A 23,279-nucleotide genomic window follows, 5' to 3' on the forward strand; every position below is an offset into this window, starting at 1 on the left:
CATAGAATATTGCATAACTATTTAAAATTATGAACTGAAACTGAATCAGACAACATGGAGTGTTTAGAAACTTTTACCAGCTATAACTGCGTGAAAACAATGCATAAAAATTGTGGTAGTTTTTGAGTATATTTTTATGGATAATGTAAATGTCCATCTAGGTGCATAAGGATATGGGCAATGCAGACTTTCATACCCAGATGATTAGTACATGTCATCTAGAATTTTCTCATTATGACTGTGGTGAGAGGGGGATATGGAGGGTGGAATGGAGAGAAGCAAAAAGAACGGAAGGCAGCTATATAGAAGATTGTAGCCAAATTAATGGTACACATTATTTCATTCATGTAAAATGGTGTGTGTGTGTGTGTGTGTGTGTGTGTGTATCCGTATATGCACTTGAAAAAGTTCATGGAGAATTAGAATTCAAAGCTAACTTTAAATTGGTGCAAACATTTTAAAGTCCGAGAATTTTTTTATAATAAACATTTTCCATGAACTTTCTGAAAATTCTCCCTCTACATATGTGTGTGAGACCATTAGAGATTCTGAAGATGGTGTAAGGGCTGTATCTACTAACTAGTTTAAAAAAAGTGTGAGAGTATTAGACCAGCATTTAACAATGACTATCTGTTAGTTCAATGGAAATAGAAATATTAAGCAACATTTAGCTCTGCCTTTATGTTGTTTCATATGTGTTGAGTCAAGAGAATGAACTATGTTTCTACATTCATGCATACATTCATATGCATATATATGTCGTTCACACTGCCAAAAGATGAGCTGGAAATAATAATTCGATTCTAAGCACTTTGTCATAAAGGGTTTTCATAGAGTACCTAAACATAGAACTGACTGTATTTTGATATGATTTTGTGAAATCAAGGGGAATTTTATTTATATCCTATTATCACATGAACATTTTCTGTCATTATCTACATTCTTTTTATTTCTTTGCCAGTTTCTTTGTAGTTAGATGTACTTTTCAAAGAAACTAATTGGTAACATATCCTTTACCAAGTTCTGAAGTGATCATCAAATGGGAGAACATGAATATGAGTCACAAGATACGAGTTTTATATTATTGAATGCACTCTAATTATGGTCTGTGTTCATTTCTTTGTTGGAAGCATGTTTTTCTCCTTACACTGTCATTAATTTTCACAAGTATGAATTTAAATCAGCTCAAAAAAATGTTTGGTACTCTTCATTTCCCACCAGCTAGGAAATCTAATTCAATGATGTTGGAAAAAGGAATTGAATTAATAAGTTTTGGGATAATACAGTAGCAATGCATTTAGTTGTTTAAAGAATAAATAAAATCTCCAGATAACTACAATGAGGATGAAATGAAAATAAATTTTACTTATAGTATATTATTCTTCGTCTGATACTTATTTAAGAACTATAGCAACCATCACACCAAAATAAATATACTGGCTTATTTAAAGCAAGAAAAGGGTATATGAAATAATATCTTTGATAAGTTACAAATACAAAATCACTAGACATTTGATCATACAAACCTCTGTGCCTAAATAACTAGACTATTCTTTGCATTTATAAAAGCATATGAACTGAGTCTCCCACAATGTGTCATGTATGATTTATCCACAGTAATTCCACAAAAGAATATGATCCACAAAATAAAACAAAAGAATTAAATTAGTCAGTATGGAAGCTCCACAAAAATGAAGACTGTAAGTACCATATGATCCAATACTCCCACTTCTGAATGTATATCCAGGGAAAATGAAATTGACCTGTCAAAGATACATCCGTACTACATGTTTATTATGGCATCACTCACAATAGCCAAGAAATAGAAAGACGTCAAGTGTCCTATAAGTGTTTACTAAAGAAAACGTTGTACACATTCACAAGGGAATATTGTTCAGCCATAAAAAGGATGAAATTTTGTCATTTGCAACAGCATAGATAGAACTGGAGGTCATCATAGTTAGTGAAATAAGCCAAGTCTGCCACATGACCTTGCTCATGTATATGAAGTATAAACGTGTGGATCTCAAGGGAGTTTGAATTCAAGACAGTAGGGAGGAAAGAGACATGGGAAAATATTAATTGGTGGGCACTATGTGACAGATAGAATTAAGAAGCTCTGGTGTTCTGTTACACAGTGGGGTGATGCAATTTTTTTTTAAAGAAAAAGCAGTGAGAAAGGATTTTGAATATTTCCACCATTAAGAAATGGGAAATGTTTCAGGAGCTAAGCATGTTTGCCCTTATTTGAATATTATACAGTGTATGCATGTATTGAAACATCCATGGCACTCCATAAATACTTTATCATATGTAAGATAAAACTTTGAAAAATTTGAAAAAGAAAAAGAAATTAAAGGAAATCCAAAAATGAAAGAGCATTGAATGACAAAAGACCAGGGGTTGCGCTGTGATGCAGTATAAACTGCTGCCTGCAATGTTGACATCCCCTATGGATGCCAGTTCAAGTTCCAGCTGCTTCACTCCAATCCAGATCCCTGCTAATGCATCAGGGAAAGCAGCAGAAGATGGCCCAAGTACCTGGGCCCATGCACTGATGTGGAAGAACTGGAAGAAGCTCCTGGCTCCTGGCTTCCACCTGGCCTAGCCCTGGCCACTGTGGCTATATGGGGAGTGAACTAGCAGATGCAAGATCTCTCCTTGTCTCTCTCTTTTTCTGTACCTCTTTCAAATAAAATAGATAAATTTAAAAAAAAAGAAATACAGAAGGTTGGAAAATTATATCGATTGTTTTACTTTTTATTTTTGTTATGTTTGATATTGCAAAACTTATTTCAGTTTAGACTTGCTGATTATATTTTTGTCCAAAAAATGGTTCTTTAAATTAATATAAGTATTTTTAATTTCTGGGTCTTCATATCTATCCTGAACAAAAATTATAAGATGTATTTTGTGTATAGTACCATATTAAAATCTTAAATATGGGTAAAAAAATCAGTCCCAGATAGTAAATATATGCATCAATATCAATGCAAATGAAGAACACAGGAGCGAATTCCTCCTTCTTCTTTCATGTTGTGCTTATCCTTAGAGAAGATGGGCTTCAGAATCGACAGATCTATTGGTAAAGACTTGTACACATGAGCTCAATGGGGAGTCTCTTGGGCAATCTTCATAATCTAGTTCAGTCTCTCTCTCTTTTTATCCCTGAGAAATGGAAGCAAATAATATCTGTCTCACGAGGTGTTAGGCTTATTAAACAACAATGCATCTGCACAAAACCATGCCGTTTTCTGCATCTTAACTAAGTCCTTTCTGTATTCCATTTTTGGTTCTATAAACCTTCCATTTCTCTGTTCCTCCTTATAGGAACACCAATCGAAAGAGATTTCTATATGGAGTGTTTTCAATTTATCTGCCTTTTTAGCAAAGATTTATTTATTTATTAATTTTAATGGCAGCACTATCTAGCAAGAGGGATAGAGATTTTTCATTGGCTGGTTCATTCCCCACATGATTGCAACAGCCAGGCTGGGCCAGGCTGAAGCCTGGATGCAGAAACACCATTCTGGTCCTCCACATGGGTAGCAGGGGCCCATCACCTGTTGTATTCTCAGGTTCATTAGCACGAATCTGAGTCAGAAGTGCAACTGCCAGGACTCAAGCTATCATTCTGCTATCAGATGCTGGCATCACAATTAGCAGCTTAAACCACTGTAGCAATAGGCAGCCCTCTTCTGTTCTCTCTCTCTCTCTAAATAGGGAAATACCAAAGTTCACTTTTTAAAGATTTATTTATTTATTTGACAGGCAAAGTTACAGAGAGAGGGGGGTAAAGACAGAGAGGTCTTCCATCCACTGGTTCACTCCCCAAATGGCTACAACGCCATAGTTGGGCCGATCTGAAGCCAGGAACTAGGGGCATCTTCCAGATCTCCTATGTGGGTGCAGGGACCCAAGCACTTGGGCCATCTTCCACTGCTTTCCCAGGCCATTAGCAGGAAACTGGATCGAAAGTAGAGCAGCCAGGACTTGAATTGGCACCCATATGGGATTCTGGCACTGCAGGCGGAAGCTTAACCTTCTATGCCACAGAGATGGCCCTCTATTTTCTCTTAAACTTACTCCAATATGATTTCTCTGCACCGCTTTCACTGAAATTTCTCTTACAGTAATGGCCATATCACCAGATCCAATAATCAATATTCAGTCTCTATCTTGATGCAGTTGATTTCTTCCTTTCCTATAAATGTTTATTCATATAGCTATCATGACAGCAAACCCTTGGGCCTTCCTTCCTACATTACAGGCTGCTATTCTTGGCATGTTTTGCTTCTTCTCTTGCCTTTCTCCAGTGCTGTAATTTTGGAGTGCCTCTGAGTTCCATTCCTGGAGCTCTTCTATATCCACCCACCCTGTTGGTGGCCACGTCCAGGGACATGATTTTAAATACAGTTTGTATACTGACAAGTTCCAAGTTTTTTTTTCTCTAGTCTATGTTCCCTTCCTCTTTTTACATGTGTTTATTTCCAACTTCATTATATACATATAATTTGCAAGGGAGAAGGAGGGGAGACGGGTGGGGTAGAGGCCTGGGGAGAGCTAGAGGAAAAAGGAGAGAGAGAAAGATCCTGTCCCCTGGTTCAGGTCCCAAATGGCTGCAATGATCTGGGCCAGGCCAGAATGAAGCCAGGAGTCAGGCACTCAATCCAGATCCCCCTTGTGAGTGTCAGGACCTGGGCTTTGAACCTCGGCACTCCAATGTGGGCATGGGCATGTTAACTGCCAGGATAAATCCCCTCTCCTCCAATTGCTTTTTTTTTTTTTTTGGAAGCTTTACAACTTTAATCAGTTCTCATCCACATTGAATGTCTGTAGATTTTTGAAAGTGGTTACAGGTATATAGGTAACCAAAGTGTAGAGCTTGTTTGGGGAATCTTCATCCTCATTACATTTTCTGGACAACCTCACGTGGATGCGGTATGGGACATTCCTTATTCCTTTGGCCCAGACGGCCTTATTGAGCCTGGTGTCAATGCGTACATCTGGAGTTCCCATGTCTTTCATGGCAAACTTCCGGATCTCTTTGAGTGCCCGAGGGGCACGCTTCTTGAAGCCCACGCCATGGATGCGCTTGTGAATGTTGATGGTGTACTCGCGGGTCACCACTTCGTTGATGGCAGAACGACCCTTCTTCTCGCTGCTCTTCTTCGCGGCCCAAGCTGGAAAGGAAGAGCGCGAGGGATTGTGGGAGAGAGAAACTCCAATTGCTTTTTGAGCATCTCTAGCTGGTTAAAAAAATATTGATTTAAAATTAACCAGGCCAAAATTGAATTCTTGCTCTCCATTTCCATATCATTTTTACGTAATTTTCTCCATCTCACTTAATAGTTTTTTTCTAGATACTCAGGTCCCAAAACTTGAATTCACTGACCTATCCAGTCAGTTAGAAATTCTTTTACCTACAACTTAAATGGTAGCTCAGATGGATATATTATTACTTCACTATGACCATGGTAATTCAAAACCCCATGTTTCCTCTTTTGGATTATTTCTGTTTGCTTCTAAGTGGTATATCTTTTCCTATTCTCATCCCCTATGTCTCTTCTCAAGCCAGAATTGTGGTACTGTTTTAAAATCTTGTAAGTCAGGTTACATCTTGGATCTGCTCTAATCTTTCCAGTAATTTCCATCTCTCTCAAAGTAAAATGTAAAAATCTTTTAAAATAATCTTTAAACCCTACATAATCTTGGCATTAATTCTTGGACTTCTTTTCTAAATACTGTTCCCTTTTGTCTCACATCCACAGAGGCACTGCTTCCTTACTATCTATAGGATTTCTCTAGTATGTTTCTAGCTTAAGATTTTGTAGGGGCTGATACTGTGGTACAGAAGATTAAGCCTCTGCCTTCAGTGCCAGAATCCCATATGGGCACTGATTCAAGTCTTGGCTGTTGTACCTCTGATCCAACTCCCTTCTAATGTACCCTAGAAAGCAGACAAAAATATGGACAAGTACTTGGGCCCCTGTACCCATGTGGGAGATCTAGAAAAAGCCTGGCTCCTGGCTCCTGACTTTGGCCTGGCCTAGTTCACACCATTGCAATCATTTGGGAACTGTACCAGTGAATGCCTTCCCTTCAAATACCTACAAGATTTGCTCCTTTGTCTCCTTTGCATCTTTATTCTCTGAGCTCGTTCTTTAAAATTGCACCTCTTAGTACCACTTTCTGACTTGTTTTCTCTGAACTCATCAACTTCTTACACACTGAATCACTTGCTTCCTCAACTAGAATATAAACTCCATTAGCATAAGTATCCTAGTCTACTTTGATCACCGCTATATTTCCATAACAATATCTGACATATAATAAATGATCAGTAAATATTGTATTCATTGAATAAATGAATGAGACACATTATTAAATATAAAGTACTGTACAATTAGAAGGCATTATATTTATTAATGGAATTACATTAAATACTGCTAAAATAACCAAGCATCCATCTAACAAAGAAAGCAAAAACTTAACCATGCTTGACTACTATATTTCCACACCATTATTAACATCATTTTCACATCATTGTTTTAAAGATTTTTATTTATTTATCTGAGAGTCAGAGTTTCAAAGAGAGGGAAAGATAGAAAGGTCTTCCATCTACTGGTTCACTCCCCAAATGGCTGCAATGGCTGGAGATTAGCTGATCCAAAGCCAGAAGCCTGAAGCTTCTTCCACGTCTCCCGTGCAGGTGTAGGGGCCCAAGCACTTGGGAAATCTTCCACAGTTTCATGGTTTTCCCAGGCTATAAGCAGAGACCTGGATCAGAAGACAAGCAGTTGGGACATGTACTAGGGCCCATATGGGATGCTGGCACCCAAGGGGAGGCTTAGCCCTCTAAGCCACAGCACCCGCTCCTTCCAATCATTAATAGCCTTCCTTGCTATTTGAGTATAAACATTTTGAGAGCAATGACTATAAAAATCTGCCCAGATCAGTGTCAAGATCAGATGACAATGTAGTTAAATTTTAGTTTTGACCTTTGTGCCCCATTGAATAGCAACATATAAACCAAAAAAATGCTATAAAGTTAAAACAGTAATTGAAATAATCAAAACTAAAGCATACAACTCATTTAGACAAAGATACATAAAAATTTCACTTATGTGGCTACTTTATGAAAGATAAGCTCCTTTGATGAGAAACAGCACTGTTTATGAAAGAGGATTTGTATAGAAACAGGGCTCTCTGAGTGAGTGGTTATGAGTGGCAACCGCATTCGTGCTTTGTGACTGGCTATTATCCACAGCCACAGGAATATGACTTCATTTTTGTCAGATACTATGTACAGAATCTTATTTACTTTTGATGAGTGTAAGGGGTAAATTTGGAGGGGAAGATTTTAATATCTTACATTTACTTTGAAAGTCCAAAACAGAAAACCTCCCTGGCTGAAGATTAGCTACAATACAGTATTCTGAAACCCAGTGTGATAAAACGACTATTTCAAGAATGAGGCTTGGAATAAAAGATCCACAGAATTTTCCTCTTTCCTACTGTAACCACAGCAACCTCAGTTGTGACTTTGTATTTGATGTCTTCCATAAGCCACTTAAGCTTTGCATGGGGAAAGCAGAAAGGGGAGAAGCAGACATGATCACATCACTTTTTCTGTCTCAATTCTTAGTGCCTTAGTTCTGCACTCACATATTTCCAGCGCTGGAAATGCATTGTCATTGTCTTTTCAGTTTTCCTGACTCAATTCTTTCCTTTTTCTATGAGGCTATCAGAGTGATTTTCCTGAAACATGAGTCTGAACTTTTTTTCCTCTGCCCTGTTTTTAAGTGTCTCCTATACATTCACTGTGGAACACACACAGGCCTTCCAAGAGTCCATTATTCCAATCTGAAGGTGATGATGATGATAACGATATTTGCTTATGACTTATGGAGCATCATCTAGGCACTCTGAATGTATTTTGGATGCCTATTTCCTTTTAATCTTCTCAGGAGCCCTACATTATAATTTTTATTCTTTCTTTTAACAGATGAGACTCAGAAGAGCAAATTAGCATGTTCAGAGTCACCTAGCTTCTTTGCAATGGGCCAGTGTTCTGAGACTCAGCTTGTCTGACTTCAAAGCTTATGTTCTTACCTCTGTAACTCTAATTTACAGCTTATCTGGATGTACCTACTTAGAGGGCCCTGGATGCTTCTTGAGGTTTCAATGTCCCTTTGCCTTTGTGCACTTTTCTCTTACCATCTGAAATAGTCTCCTCTTGATCACTTGGCAAATCACCATTCATCTGTCAGACAACGAAAGCGCTGGTTTCTCTCTGAAGCTCCTTGTTCCTTCCTGCTGAAAGGCAAGTAAGTAACCGACTCCTTCAAGCGCCTTCATGAATCCCATATATCACTCTATTACAACTTTAAATTGTCACATTAATGATTAAAGTTTGCACATCTGACTCAGTTCTTGGACTATAATTTCCCTTAGGAAAAGTACCATGAATTATTCCTTTATACATTTTATGCATTTCATAAAAGTAATCTTAAGTAATTCCAAAAACATTATAATCAAAGTAGAAGAAAAATACTTTGGGAACAGTTGCATTTTACATGTTTTGTGCATTGCACCACCTGCTGTTGAAAGAGATTTCTTCTAGTCATGGAAACTCCTATTTTTTTTTAATAGATTCATTTCACATCTCTAGTTGAGTTCGTTGAGGATCCATTTCCCTGCTCGTGCCTGAAAGCCAAAGTATTTCTCTTGTGTTATTTCTGTAGTTCATACAGCTACGATAGGCCTGCAATCTATGGGCTCTCCTATTTTGCTGAGGCTCACTGGGAAGTCTCATATGACTGAGGGGGAAAAAAAAAGAGAATGGTACATTTCAGTTAGCACTAGAAGAAGGAGCAGCCATTACCAGCAGTAGCCTGTTGCTCCTGTTAATGGTATTAGTTGGGTGGCCATAGCAGAAATAGTGCTGAGTGCCACTGCTTGGTTATAGTCTGTTGTCTCTCCTTGGTATACGATCTGTGACGTTGGTGGGCCCATCCTTGTTCTGTGTTTGCTGACCTCCTTGGCCTGCTCAGATCCAGTTCACGTTAGATGTCTATTCCAGTCTCTGATAGTGCCTGATGTCTGGGAACAAAAAAGTGAGTGAATTGCCTGCCCAATGGCTTGAAACAGAAAGGAACAGACAATGTTTCCAGGAAGAATACCTGTGTGGTTAGTAAATTTTAGATTATGATTATCTGTCTTTGAATCTCAATTTTAAAATCTTGAAGCAGAAAATGGGACTCACATTCTAACTCCTGAGGTTCAAAAGGCAAAAATGCCGAAGAAAACTAGCATTTTAAAATTTAGAATAATTTTAAACTATTCACAAATTATTTGATATTTATAGTGTTTACAATATGATAATGCATTTAGGAAATAATGTACAATAATTTATGACTATTTACTATTTTCCTGACACAGTGCTAGCTGATGTAATTATTAAAATAAGGAAAATGAATTTCTTCCTTCAATAGTCTTGGTGGCCGGCGCCGCGGCTCACTAGGCTAATCCTCCACCTTGCGGCGCCGGCATACCGGGTTCTAGTCCCAGTCGGGGCGCTGGATTCTGTTGCCCCTCTTCCAGCCCAGCTCTCTGCTGTGGCCCGGGAGTGCAGTGGAGGATGGCCCAAGTGCTTGGGCCCTGCACCCCATGGGAGACCAGGAGAAGTACCTGGCTCCTGCCATCGGATCAGCATGGTGCGCCGGCCGCGGCGGCCATTGGAGGGTGAACCAACGGCAAAGGAAGACCTTTCTCTCTATCTCTCTTTATCACTATCTAACTCTGCCTGTCAAAAAAAAAAAAAAAAAAATAGACTTGGATTCTATTTGAACAAACAGGAATGCATATAAGTATTTATAACACAATGTAAATAAAATACAGTATCTATTACAGTGCATATCGGTGATTTCAGGTAACCTTAACAATAAGAACTATGCTTCAATGCATTATATCCTTTTTCTTCTATCATAGCGGCCACCAGTGTGCCCTATCACATCTGCCACATCAGGCAAGTACCAAATTAATGGACACTTTGGCAGAATACTCATCAAACCCACAATATATGTATGACATAAATGAGAAATAAACTTTATTATCAAAAAATAAAAAACTGGGACCATTGCTGTGCTATAGTGGGCTAAGCCTCCACCTGCAGTGCTGGCAACCCACATGGGTTCTGGTTTTATGTCCCAGCTGCTCCTCTTCCAATCCTGCTCTCTGCTATGGCCTGGGAAACCAGTAGAAGATGGCCCAAGTGTTTGGGTCCCTGCATCCATGTGGGAGACCCGGAAGAAGCTCTGGCTCCTGGTTTTAGATCAGCTCAGCTCTGGCCATTGCCATCGCAGCCATTTAGGGAGTGAACCAGTAAATTGAAGACCTTTCTGTAACTCCCTCTCTGTCTGTAACTCTACTTCTCAAATAAATAAATATTTTTTAAAAAACTAAAAACAATGTTATAATCTAGTTTTTGACCATGAATATTTTTCTCTTGTCTAATGTAGAGGTATTCTGTGATCTGGCCCCTGAACACATAACTAAAACTATTCTTAAAGAACCATTTTAACATCCATGCTTCAATCATGCCAAGAAAATACATTTTAAATAATCTTCCTTTCTTTGGATTTAATTATATACAAAACTTTTTAAACGATCCGTTTGTTATATTATATTATATTATATTATATGTATATATGCATTTGGTTTTGATTTCAATGCCCCAGCTAGACTTTAAAAGATCAGAAAAACAAAATCCATGACTTAGATTTATTCTAGATTTGCTCTGCGTCCAACAAAATGGATAGCAGTGCTATTGCTGTATAACACCTTTGGAAAACAAAAGAAAAGGAAAAGCCAGAAAGGAAAATTTAGAGCAGGAAAAGGGAGAGAAAGCACTTGGCTAAGATTGAGATTTTCTATACCTGTGTGTTGTGCTTAACATTTTTCAGTAATGACATGTGGCTATTTCAGTTAGTTGAATAAAAATTGTTTCTCTGCCAAACTGACCACATTTTAAATCCTTAATATGTAGATGTGAATATTGGCTACAGTCCTGGGAAATATAGCACATTTCCATTATTGGAGAAAATACTGTTGGACAGAACAGATCTACAGTATATAATCAAGGCTCTTCATAAGTGCTCACCTATTCCAAAATGTTTACTAAGCTTCCGATATCTTAAAAAGCAAACAACATTTCAAGCTAGTATTTTAAGTAACTCTGAACAGAACAGAAGTTGATTTTATGTTGAGTTAATCCTTAATTTGTCGGGTTTTTTTTTGTTCTCTTTTTGCTATGAAGTCCACATTTTAATAAAGTAGACCAGCTGTCTAGTCTCATCCATACCTCTTCATGCACATATTTGCTTTGATTAACAAAAGAAGGCCTTGTGGCCAAAGGAGGATTGTTAGTCAATATCAATCACATACAACCCTCAATTATTTAAAAGGAACTTAGTGATACACAATTTAATATATTTTAAACATAGAACTAATATAGGAATTTCTGACACATGGGCCAAAGTCTCATATTAATTCAACGAAAATTAACATGGAGATTTTGTTAGAATAATATTTGTAAAAAATGAGAGGTAGAAAGACGAAATCTGTTTAGGGGACAAGATGATTGTGATTGCACTTAAAGAGGGGAAATATTAAAACTCATGAGAATCTTGACAAATTGTATTGCTCTGCTTTGGGTTTATTTTGTCTCCCCAGGGTGTGGGTGCTGGAGGCTTTGTCCTGAATGAGGTAGTACTGAGATGGAGGCACTTTGAGAAATAGAAGAGAGAGCCCGGTCCTTCCACAGGCTCCTTCTTCCTTGTTGACATGCATGCTCTTTCTACATACAGGCATTTCCCTTGTTGCCTCTCTCCTATGTTGTGATGCAGCCAAAGCTTCTTTATCAGAATATCAGCACCTTGCTGTGTGGACTCTCCAACCAGAATTCTGGATCAAATAAACCTCTTTATTTAGTAAGCTACCCAGGGTCAGCACCAAATGGTCTAAGACACATATACATTTAGGTAGATACTCATTATGAGAGTATTTCTATTCCACAGTAATATCAAAGTTAATACTTTGTCTGAGAGTGGACTTATTTTACAAAAATCAAAACATGTATAAGAGGTAACTGTTTTGATAAGGATGTGTTCAAGTCTTGGATCACAGTAAATGTCAAAACATCCCCCAAAGGATTCTCATCTTACTTGAGAAAATAAGAAGATTTGAGCATATGTTAATGAAGTGTTCACATTCAAGCCACAAAGTATTTGAAGTATTCCTTCTTTGCAGACAGTTGTTGTAGATCAAATTAATGCAATATTTATCCTAACTTACTTAGATTAAGGCTATTTCAAGGATTACCAGTAGATAAGTGATGGCAGAGTTGAGTGTCCTTTTGCTATGAGAGATAAAATATAAATTAAAATAGAGTATTTTGAAATATTAAAGCTGCATTTTAAGAGCATATTTCCACTTCCTCTGATAAGTTTTGAAATTTGAAGTAGTTGATAATAAGGTTACATTTCTTTTTAATTTATATGTTTTATGTTATATGTTAGACAAAGTAAAGGGTTGAACTTGTCTAAGCTATCTTGAATTTTTTACAGCGACTTTTATCTTTGGTTAAAATTCTATGAAACTTTTGTTTTTGTTAAAAAATGCATTCTATGGTAACATTTAAAAGAGGTATAATTGGCCAGCGCCGCGGCTCAATAGGCTAATCCTCTGCCTGCGGCACCTGCACACCGGGTTCTAGTCCCAGTTGGGGTGCTGGATTCTGTCCCGGTTGCTCCTCTTCCGGTCCAGCTCTCTTTTCTCTGCTGTGGCCTGGGAGTGCAGTGGAGGATGGCCCAGGTACTTGGGCCCTGCACCTGCATGGGAGACCAGGAGAAGTACCTGGCTCCTGGCTTCGGATCAGCACGGTGCACTGGCCGCAGCGGCCATTGGAGGGTGAACCAACGGTAAAGGAAGACCTTTCCCTCTGTCTCTCTCTCTGACTGTCCATTCTGCCTGTAAAAAAAAAAAAAAAAAGTTATAATGGATATTCTTTGAGCTGTTATACAATCTTTTTTCTATTCTTACAGTTTCTACAATAATCTACTCCCATGTACTTATTCCATTTGTCTAAATCAGGAATAGTGGGCTTAGTTTTCTTTCCTCCTTCATTCTTCCTTCCTCTTTTCTTCCTTTTTCTGAACAATTGATAAGTTCATTAGCTATAAATGGAAACAGAAGTTTTCTTTAACTAATTGAACTTTACAGCTCATAATAACAAATTGAAATTTATAAACCAATGCAGATATTATTCTTATGTTATACAATAAATGTTATAATGATATTATAATCAATATAAGTTTTAGTTGCCAGGGTAATCCACTAATAGAATTCTCCATTTTAATACTTAGTTTGCTGCTAGTATTTGCCATCAAGAGAACATTCAAGTTAATTTACTTTAAGAATAAATAAAGGCTGAAATTTCCTCCATTACAGAAAGTCCAGAGGGAAGGTGTGGTTCCTCCAAGGCTTTTCATGTTTCCTTCATCCCTAGTTGGCATCCTGAATGCTGCAGCTGCTCCTGGCCCCAAAGTAGCACATTGCATAACCAGAGAAGGCAGATGCGTTTTTGTAAGTTCTGATCAATCTTTGCAGTTCTCAGTAGTCTGAATTGAATCGCGTATTCATCCATAAAATGCAGGGCACAGGAGCAAAGACAGGAGTTCCCCAGAAGTTAATGGAGGTAATCCTGACAGAAAAAAAGAAGGCGACAGAAGCTGAAGAGGCAGCCAACATCTATTCTTTTCATCATACCTTCTGGTGTCCCGCACATCAAATAGCACTGCAGTGCAGTCTAGCTTTGAAGATAGGAAAACCAGGACAGTGCTTTCACAAAAGGATTGATTTCACAGATTTTCTTGTAGAATAAGGGGAGTACTTATAGATATTCTATTCCATGTTTTCCAAGGAATTAATCAGCAGTTTTTAACCTATTTTTTCCTTCATCGTTCTTAGATAGGTTTTGTATGTAGAGGAACTATGACATGGAACTAGAAGATTAACCCAAATTTAAAAACCAGTTGACATTAATACATTTAATGGTTGTATATGTTGCACATGTTTGCATCTGTTGCAATATGTGCTCCAAGCTATCATTGCCATGTCTTGATAAAAATTAGAAATGGAGATATGCTGCCAGTGTTTCATGTGTGATAAATAAACAGTGTATTTATTGGTAGCAGTTTATTCGGATGTTGTTGGTTTTGTTTGCCATTAAATGACTACTTGACTTTCACAAATTTTCTTAATTTCTTTACACTTCAGTTTCTTGATCTAAAAATTTAGACTGTTGAGGCCCTGATATACAACCAAAAAATATTGCAATGAGATTAATAATTACTATTAATACACATGAAGTCACATGGGCAAATAATAAACAAATATAGAATATCCTATTATAATAGTAATACAGAAGCTGTGTTACATGGTTGCCAAATACTGGCAAATATTTTTTGCATATGTCAAATTTGTATTATAATAGAAGGGTTTGTGAAAGTGGTTAGTAAACAAATACCTTAAATATCACTCTTGGAACTATCTGTTCCATTAACCTGATTTTTTTAAGACTTATTTATTTATTTGGAAGGCAGAGTGACAGAGATGCAGAGGCAGAGAGAGAGAGAGAGAAAGAGAGAGAGGTCTTCCATCCACTGGTTCACTCCCCAAATGGCCAAAATGGCCACAACCTCCAGAGCTGTGCTGATCCGAAGTTAGGAGCTTCTTCTGGGTCCCCCACACAGGTTTAGGGGCCCAAGTGTCTGAGCCATCTTCCACGGCTTTCCCAGGTCACAGTAGAGAGCTGGATCCGAAGTGGAGCAGCTGGTCTCAAACCGGTGCCCATAGAGAATGCTGGCACTGCAGACAGTGTCTTTACTCACTACACAATAGCACAGGCCCCTCAACCTGATTCTAGAAGTATTCACTTGGTAGCTCTCCATGAGTAGGGTAGATGTAAATTCAGTATATTTTCAGTGCATAATAGTCTATTCAAGGTGCACAAAAGCCTTCTTTTCCATACATTAGCAGAAACAGCAGTAGGTCAGTTCTCAGTGATGGAATAGGGACAGAGAGTTATTCTACTGGAGACCTTGTTCCTAGGTCAGACGTCCTGTGGATTTACTGTAACATTTGAAAAAGTAGCAACTTGATTTTATTCACAAGCTTTATCTTTTCTGGCATTGATGTGTTATATTCATTTCCCCAAAGAAGCAAAGGGAAATGAACTGTAACAAATACTGTTTATTTCTGGAATGAACCTCTCAAGTCTTCGAGAATGGCCAAGGATTAGAAGAGTCGGTGATATTCTTACCATCTCTAGTCTCTCCACTGACTCAGAAGCAGAAAGCATGAGGAATGTTGTAAACAGCAATTATGAGTTTAATATAAAATTGCCTTATTGAAGTGATCTGAGGTCTTTGCAAAGATAACACAAATTTGGACTAAATAAATCCATAGAGATAAGTGTAGTTCTAAAAAAATACTAATGAAGAATCTTTGAAAAGACTAATTTCATGTTCCTCAGATTACAACCTCAGATCAAACAGTTAATATTTTTAAGTGATCTTTGACGAGAACCCTGAGGCATAAATCCAATTAAGATTTACATGGATGTATGCATATAAATCAAATAAATTTACCCTATATTTTATCAGAATGTAAAACACTCCTGGAATTTAAATTGTGAGCGTACAGAAGAGAGTTTCTTTGATTCCTCAATTGTGAACATATTAAAATAATATTATAGTAATAACAATGCTTGTAACACATATGAAATTCTAGTATTTGTGATTGTAAATAGTTCAAAGTATTCTATTAAAAATTCATTGTTGAGGTGATATGTCAAATTACTCCTCTTTTAAATGACTTTCTCTCATTGTTCTTGGGTATTTTCTTCTTGACAATTACATTACTATTTTCTTTTTTCTCTATCTCTGATTTGAATATAATACCATCAATTTATAGTTAAGGAAGTAATTGTTTTGCTGTAGCAGAGAAAGAGAGAAAGAGGAAGGAACTTAGGTTTCAAAGTTGAATCACCTGACTTAATTCAATCAGTTCATATATATTATAAACAGGTCCAGCTATTAAAACGCCTACTTTTCTGTTCTACCTCTTCCACATGCTACCCTACTAAGAATGATCCTAGAAATTGTTTAGTTCATCCTTTCCTTAGCATATGAAATTAGATTATGACAGCTCAAAAAGAGAGGCCATTCCTTTTCCAGTTAAACGGAGATTTGGTTTGCTATTAGTCTTTTCACTTTTAGATAGTTCTAAATTGTTCAGTTCTTTATAATATTAGGCTGACAGTTGCCTATGGGCAACTCTGATTCATTACTGGTGCTTTTATTATGTTACAAAAAGGAACACATATACACACCCTCTTTCAGAAAGTAAACATGGTGGGGGTGGGGGACAGCGTTGTGGTGCAGTGGGTTAAACTACTGCCTGCAATGCCAGCAGCCCACATGAGCTCTGATCCAAGTCCAGGCTGCTTCACTGCTCATCCACCTCCCTCATAATGTGTCTGGGAAAACAGAAGAGAATAGCCTAAGTGTTTGGGTCCCTAAACATAGATGGGGGACTCAGATGGACTTTCAGGCACCCGGCATTGGTCTGGTCCAACCCTAATCATTGCAGCCACTTGGGGAGTTAACCCGTGGGTGAAAGATTATCCCTTTCCCTCTTATCTCTCAATTTCTCCTACTCTCTCTGTAATTTTGCCTTTCAAATAAATACAGTAATAAACATTTTTTTTAAAAGTAAACATGGGCTCTTTTAACAAATTCACCCCTCACAACTTGACATCTCTTTGTTTATTTTCAAATCCTGTTTCATCAGTCATTCCTTATAAATTGGGTTCCATGGACTCTCAAGAGAAGCCTACTGAATTTAATTTAAATGATTTGAATTATTTATAGATTTGTCACCATGATTTTTAATCTGATTTTTTAATTGCCCACCTGACATTTTGCACCTGGAACAATAAATAACAACAAACTTGATGTTAATACAGTTTGCCCCGTAGAAGTATAGCAAGATTTTTGGGTCACTTTTCTTCATCTTGCTGTAAAGTATTTAAATGATAATTTAAACTTCATGATAATTTTTTAAAAGATTTAGATTTTAGTTATTTATTTATTTGAAAGGCAGAGTTGAAGAGAGGAGGAGAGATAGAGATCTTCCATTTGCTGGTTCAGTCCCCAAATGGCCACAACAGTTGGGGATGGGTTAGGCGGAAACCAGGAGCCAGGAGCTTCTTTCTGGTCTTCCATGTGGGTGGCAGGGCCCAAGCACATGGGCCATCTTCTGCTGCTTCCACAGGCACATTGGTAGGCAGCTAGATCAGAACTGGAGCAGCTGGGACATGGACCTGAACACATTTGGGATTCTGATGTTGCAGGCAGCTTAACCTGCTGTACCACAACTCAGGCCACCTTGCCTCATACTGTTGTGATCACTAATTTACATTTACCAAACAACTGATTGTGCTTATCGAGGTAGATTTCTGGTATAGAACACAGAGAATCCAGCAAGGAAGTCACTAGAGAATTAAGTCTTCCTTACTCATATCGTATCAGCCATCGCTTAATGCTTACTAATTAGAGGCACTCTGCAAAGTCCATTATAAAAGGCATGTCTCACCTTATTTGCTTGTCTCTCTTGCTTTGATAAGCCCCATTTATTATCCTGCACACCAGATAATACAACCCAGATATCTTGCTCATCTTTTTTCCTTAATTCATTCTCCATATTGATGACATATTGATTTTTAAAATATGTAACTTCTTATGTTTTTCATATAAGGTGAAACTTGAGCTAGGCTTACTTAATTATATGTAAAAATCACAAATTGGCCAGATTTCATAGTGTGTTGACTGTCATGTCAAAGAATGAGAGAAGCCATACAGATAATAGGAAGTCATTAAAAGTTTTAGAACAGGAAAGAAAATTGATTAAAAGTTTGGCCCAGAAAGATCTAAGAGTAACTGCAGGATACATAAAACTGAAAGTCATTCAATGGAAATATTTTACTTTCTTTTCTCTGCTCTATTACTGACAAGCTGGAGAAAACAATATAAAATATCAGTTTTATAATTGTTAATATTGAGGAGTAGCATCGCCAACTTACCAAAAAGATTTATTGCTTTATGTGATTAACAAAATAAATATTTTAATACTTTCAAAGAAGAGTAAAAATATCATAAGAATGCAATGAATTCAAATTATTAGTACTGTTATAAAAACATATATAGGTGATTATTTCAACAGTATAGCTTCTCAAATACTTTCAAAGTTTAAATATTGAAAAAGCAAAAATGATGTCCATATTAGTCCTTTGATTAAGATAGGTGACTTTTAACAGATAAAACCTATTACTCTCTTGATAATGAGTAGTAGCAGGGAAATTTTAGGGTCTTCATGGGACTACATTAGATAAAATATAATCAAGATAATGAAACACTGGCTGTACAGCCTTTATAATTGCCATTCAATTATTAATCCCATCGGTTTCATTTAAAGTAGCACACAACAGAGTCACAAAACTGATTCATGGTTACCATGGTAAATACAAAAACATAGAGAAGCCAGCTGTGAGCCATTATTCCAAACATTCAGGAACTAACTCAATCAGCTTCTGTTAAAGGACCAACTACTGTATTACACAGACAATTAATCACAGCCACAAAGTAGCCACACATTTTGAACACTGTCCTATTAATATGTGTCAGAAAATACTTTGATAGTGTTATCCAAATGCCATCCTCTGCCCCTGGGTCCATCAGTAGGATAATGAAAGGTTTGATTCATAATATAGATAAAATCAAAAGACACAAAGTTTAATCTACCATGTTTGGGATGTATTGATATGTAGGTTTACAGAAACTGACAAATGATGATTATTCCTTGAACTCTATTTGTTGCTTATTTCTCACAGTATTTTTATTTTTTAAATAAATTCATTATCATGTCTAGATCAGTATAAAAACATAAAATTTCCATAATGCCTATGAATGAGTTGATTTGTTTTGCCTAAAAGTGACATTATCAGTATAACTCAGAATTCTCCAAAGTCTAGAATGCTAGAATGTGTGTGTGTGTGTGTGTGTGTTAGACTCAAGGAGCTGAAGAAGCAGGATAGATATCGAGCATCATTACAATATAGACATGATACAATCAGGGTTTTTGTCTGCTTGGAATTTGTCTATTGATCACTGGTATATTCCAAGAGAAAAAAAGAGTAGATTAATGCAAGATGTCAGCTGAATGAGTGGAAAGAAAATGGCATCTGATCAAAAAATATACTTCCAGAATAAATAATTGGTGCTGGTTTGGGTATATGCATTTTATCTGAAAAAAAAAAAAGGAAAATAATTCCATTGATTGACTTGGTTCCATTTAATTTTAATCTCTAATTGACACAATAAATGTGCATATTTAATTCAGTACATTTATATAATTTGTATTGACTGAGTCAGAGTGATTAGCATTTTCACCTCTTTATCCTTATTTCTTTTTTGAAGCCTTTGAATTCCTCTCTTTTAGATCTTCATTAAATATATAAAAGTTTGTTGTAAACTGGAGTCATCCTGCTGTGCTATCAAACGGTAGGATTTATTCCTCCTAAGTAAATATCTTTTGGTACAGGTTGTCCAACTTTTCTCTATCTCCATTCTACTCTACCCATCTTGGCCTTTGTGAATCATGATTCTACTCTATTCTTCTTTGAGGTCAATATTAATAACTTCCTCACAGGAGTGAAAGTAAGTGCTGTTAGGCTTTCTGTGTCTAACTTATGTCACTTAACATGATTTCATCTGGTTCTATCCATTTTGCAAAATGACAAAATTTCATTCTTTTTGTGGCCTAATAATATTAAATTGTTGGTATATCACACATTTTTATTCATTCATCTGCTGATAGACACCTGGGTTGATTCCATATCTTAGGTAACATAAATAGAGCTGCATTAAACTTCAGAATACAGGCATCTCTTTGATATGCTGATTTTATTTCCTCCAAATATATTCCCACAAGTCACATAACTGGATCATTGGTAGATCTACTTACAGTCCGTACTGTTTTCCATAACAACTACACTAACTCATATTCCCACCAGTAGAATCCGGAGTTTACCAATTCTCTGCCTGCTTGCCAGCATTTGTTTTGCTTTTTGCTGTTAGCTTTTTAATATTTAATATTTTTGAGTTGTATTTTCAGGATGACTTATAACATTAGGTATTTTGATATACTTGACCATTTAAATATCTTCTTTTAAGTAATTTTTATGCAGATTATGGGCTTTTTGTTTTGTTGTTATTGTTTTTTTGAGTTTCTCATATGTTTTGGCTAATAATCTCTTATCAGATATAGTTTGTAAATATTTTCCTCTTATTCTTTAGATTGCCTCTTCACTCTGTTGATTTTTTTTCTCTTTGCTGTGTAGAGCTTCTCAGTTTGAAATAATCCAACTGATTTATTTTTGCTTTGGTTGACTGTGCTTTTATAAAAAAGTATATATTGATGTCTTCAAATGTTTCTCCTATGCTTTCAGGTCTTTTATTTAGATCATTGGAAATTTTTGAGTGGATTTTTCTTTAATTGTGAGAGATGGACACTTTTATTCTTCTGATTATGGACTTCCACTTTGTACAGCAACATTTGTGAAGAAAATATCCTTTCTGCATTGTATATTTTTGGCACCTTCCCTTGCTGTTTTTTGTTTGTTTGTTTGTTTGTTTGTTTATGCTTTGATATATTAATATCATTTGGATATGTAGGCTATCACAAATTTGTAATTTATAAAAATTAAGCCTCATTTATATATACAAATATAGTTAGTTTTTGAAATATGTAGTTTGAAAAGTTTTGAAAATCTCTCAAAAGAGAAAAAGCAGTGATCTGATAACAAACAGTATATTACATACTCCATGGTTCAAATGTTAAAACATTATCATTTTGGTAATATTTTTACTTCTTTGTACACAAAGCATCTGATAAAAGAACCAATATATATTCTTAAAGATATGTATCTGAAATGTAGTCAAAGTTATTGTGTGCTGAAAAGGCAAAATCTCCTTCCAATGCCTTAAAAGGTAGAATTGTTAAATTTCTTCATTTGATCAGATTTTTCTTATGGTTTTTGCTATCATTGCTTATACTTTTTGAAACTGTCCATTAATCACTCATTCACTTTGTAAGTCAGTGTAGACCACCTCTTCTGTGGCATCACTCAGCATGGTGCTGCCATTCCAAGATAAATAGGAAGACCTAATGGTCTGATCAAAGAAGGCAGGCAATTAAATGGCAAGAGTGAATAATAGGCTCCTAATTATAGAGAACCATGGTCTTCGAAAGGAGGATGTAAAAGGTGAGTGGTAAGGGCCTGTAAGAGTTAGGATTGTAAAGCTAGCTAGAGACAGATCACAGAAACCTCTAATTATATATGTAATTTTGAACAGGCAACAGGTTGCAGAAAATGGCATGGCAACTCATTTGAGGAATACAAAGATTGCCCTGAAACCAAAGAGGATGCTAAATGCAGGGGTAAAAGGACTAGAGGCAGTCTGACAAATTAAGAGTATTTCTTGGTAAGTCAAAATTGATGAAAATTGACTTAAATAGAAGCAGTGGAAATACAGGAAAGAAGATTATCATGATGGATGATAAACTGATGTAATCAACAGTTGTTCATCACCATTGGAGGTCTGATACAGGAGTCATTCAGGAAGAATACCAAATAACTTGGGAGACTGGCTGAATCACAATAGTATTCATTAAGAAGAGGATGAGAAAAATAGGGATTGATTAGGTTTTCAAAGGAAAAAAAAAACTAATATTCACTTTTGGACACTAAACTGTTAAATCACAAATAAAGATACTTGGAAGACAGCTAAACGTGTAGTTTGGCAATTCAGAAAAGATCTGGACTACAGAAAGATTTAATAATCATCAGCATAAATAATAACCTATTATAGGAACAATGAAATTATACTGTCAAGCTGATGAAATGTCATTTAGTTTTTACTTTTATAGAAGTCAGAAAAGTCAGGTAGAGATTAACAAAGTAATATACCACAAATATCAGGACTGCTGAAGTAAATGATTTTAGGAAATCTATATCAGTAGTAAGTGGTTAGGGGATAGAGATGAATTTTTAGGGATATTTGTTCACAAAGTGGCATGCAATTGTTTTGTCCCTTCCTTCCCTTTTCACTGCAATACAATTTCCAAGGTAAACTAAGGATCTCTTTTCCTTACCCTAGCTTCAAAGTAGAAATGGATTTCAAAGATCAATATGTTTAAAAATATTATTGAGTTATTTTTGTATTAACTTAAAATTTAACTCTCCATGCCCTCTACAGATCTTGTGAGTTAAGATTCATCCAGCTACAGTGATGAAAACCAAAATCAAATTAACTTGAAAATCAAAGAAATGTATCCCCTCATACTGTCAATAGTCCTGTAGCAGGAAGGCTTACCAGTGGTTCATTAATGACATCAAGGACCAAGAGTTCTCTCTCTACTTGCTGTGGCCTTGACCTTTTCCTGTGGTTGGTTCCCCAAAACTTTTCCTCACTTTGATCAACTGCAACCCAGGTGACACAGTTCTATGCTAACGTCAGAGATGTAGAGAGGGGCTTTCTGAATCTCTTCCTTAAGAATGAGAAGTAACACCCTCAGAAGCCTCTACCCAATCTCCTTTCCCATTTTCTTTGGCCATCATTGGATTACTTGATGGAAATTACTCTTGGACAAGCCAGACCCACTCTGTGCTGAGCAGCAAAATCATCTTCCTTCAGCCCATATACTAACACTAACAATTTTAGAGTTATTTATTAAGGAAAGCACTCCATACACGTTATTACCTTTAGTGGTCATAATACTTTGTTTAAATGACCTGATTTTGTCTGTTTTGCAACTGAAGAATGGGAGTGTATAAAGAGTGTGTAATTTTCTTGTAGCCCACAATTGCAGGATCTGATTCCAGCTCTGCCCGCCTTCCAAGCTATTAATCATGACAGATTATTTGGTCTCAAGGAAAACTTTATTTTTCTGCTTCATTTACTTTTTGTGGTGAAGATATTGTTTCTTTCTGAACAATTGACCAAGGCCTGCTTGATGAACTCAACTCTTCAGTTGTCTAAGGGGTGTCACTCATATCAGAAATCTCCTATTTCTCATTTTGACTTCCTTCCATG

The sequence above is a fragment of the Oryctolagus cuniculus genome, chromosome 11, assembly GCF_051225735.1.
Source record: "Oryctolagus cuniculus isolate XC-2025 breed Fujian yellow rabbit chromosome 11, ASM5122573v1, whole genome shotgun sequence".
NCBI classification, from domain to species: Eukaryota; Metazoa; Chordata; class Mammalia; order Lagomorpha; family Leporidae; genus Oryctolagus; species Oryctolagus cuniculus.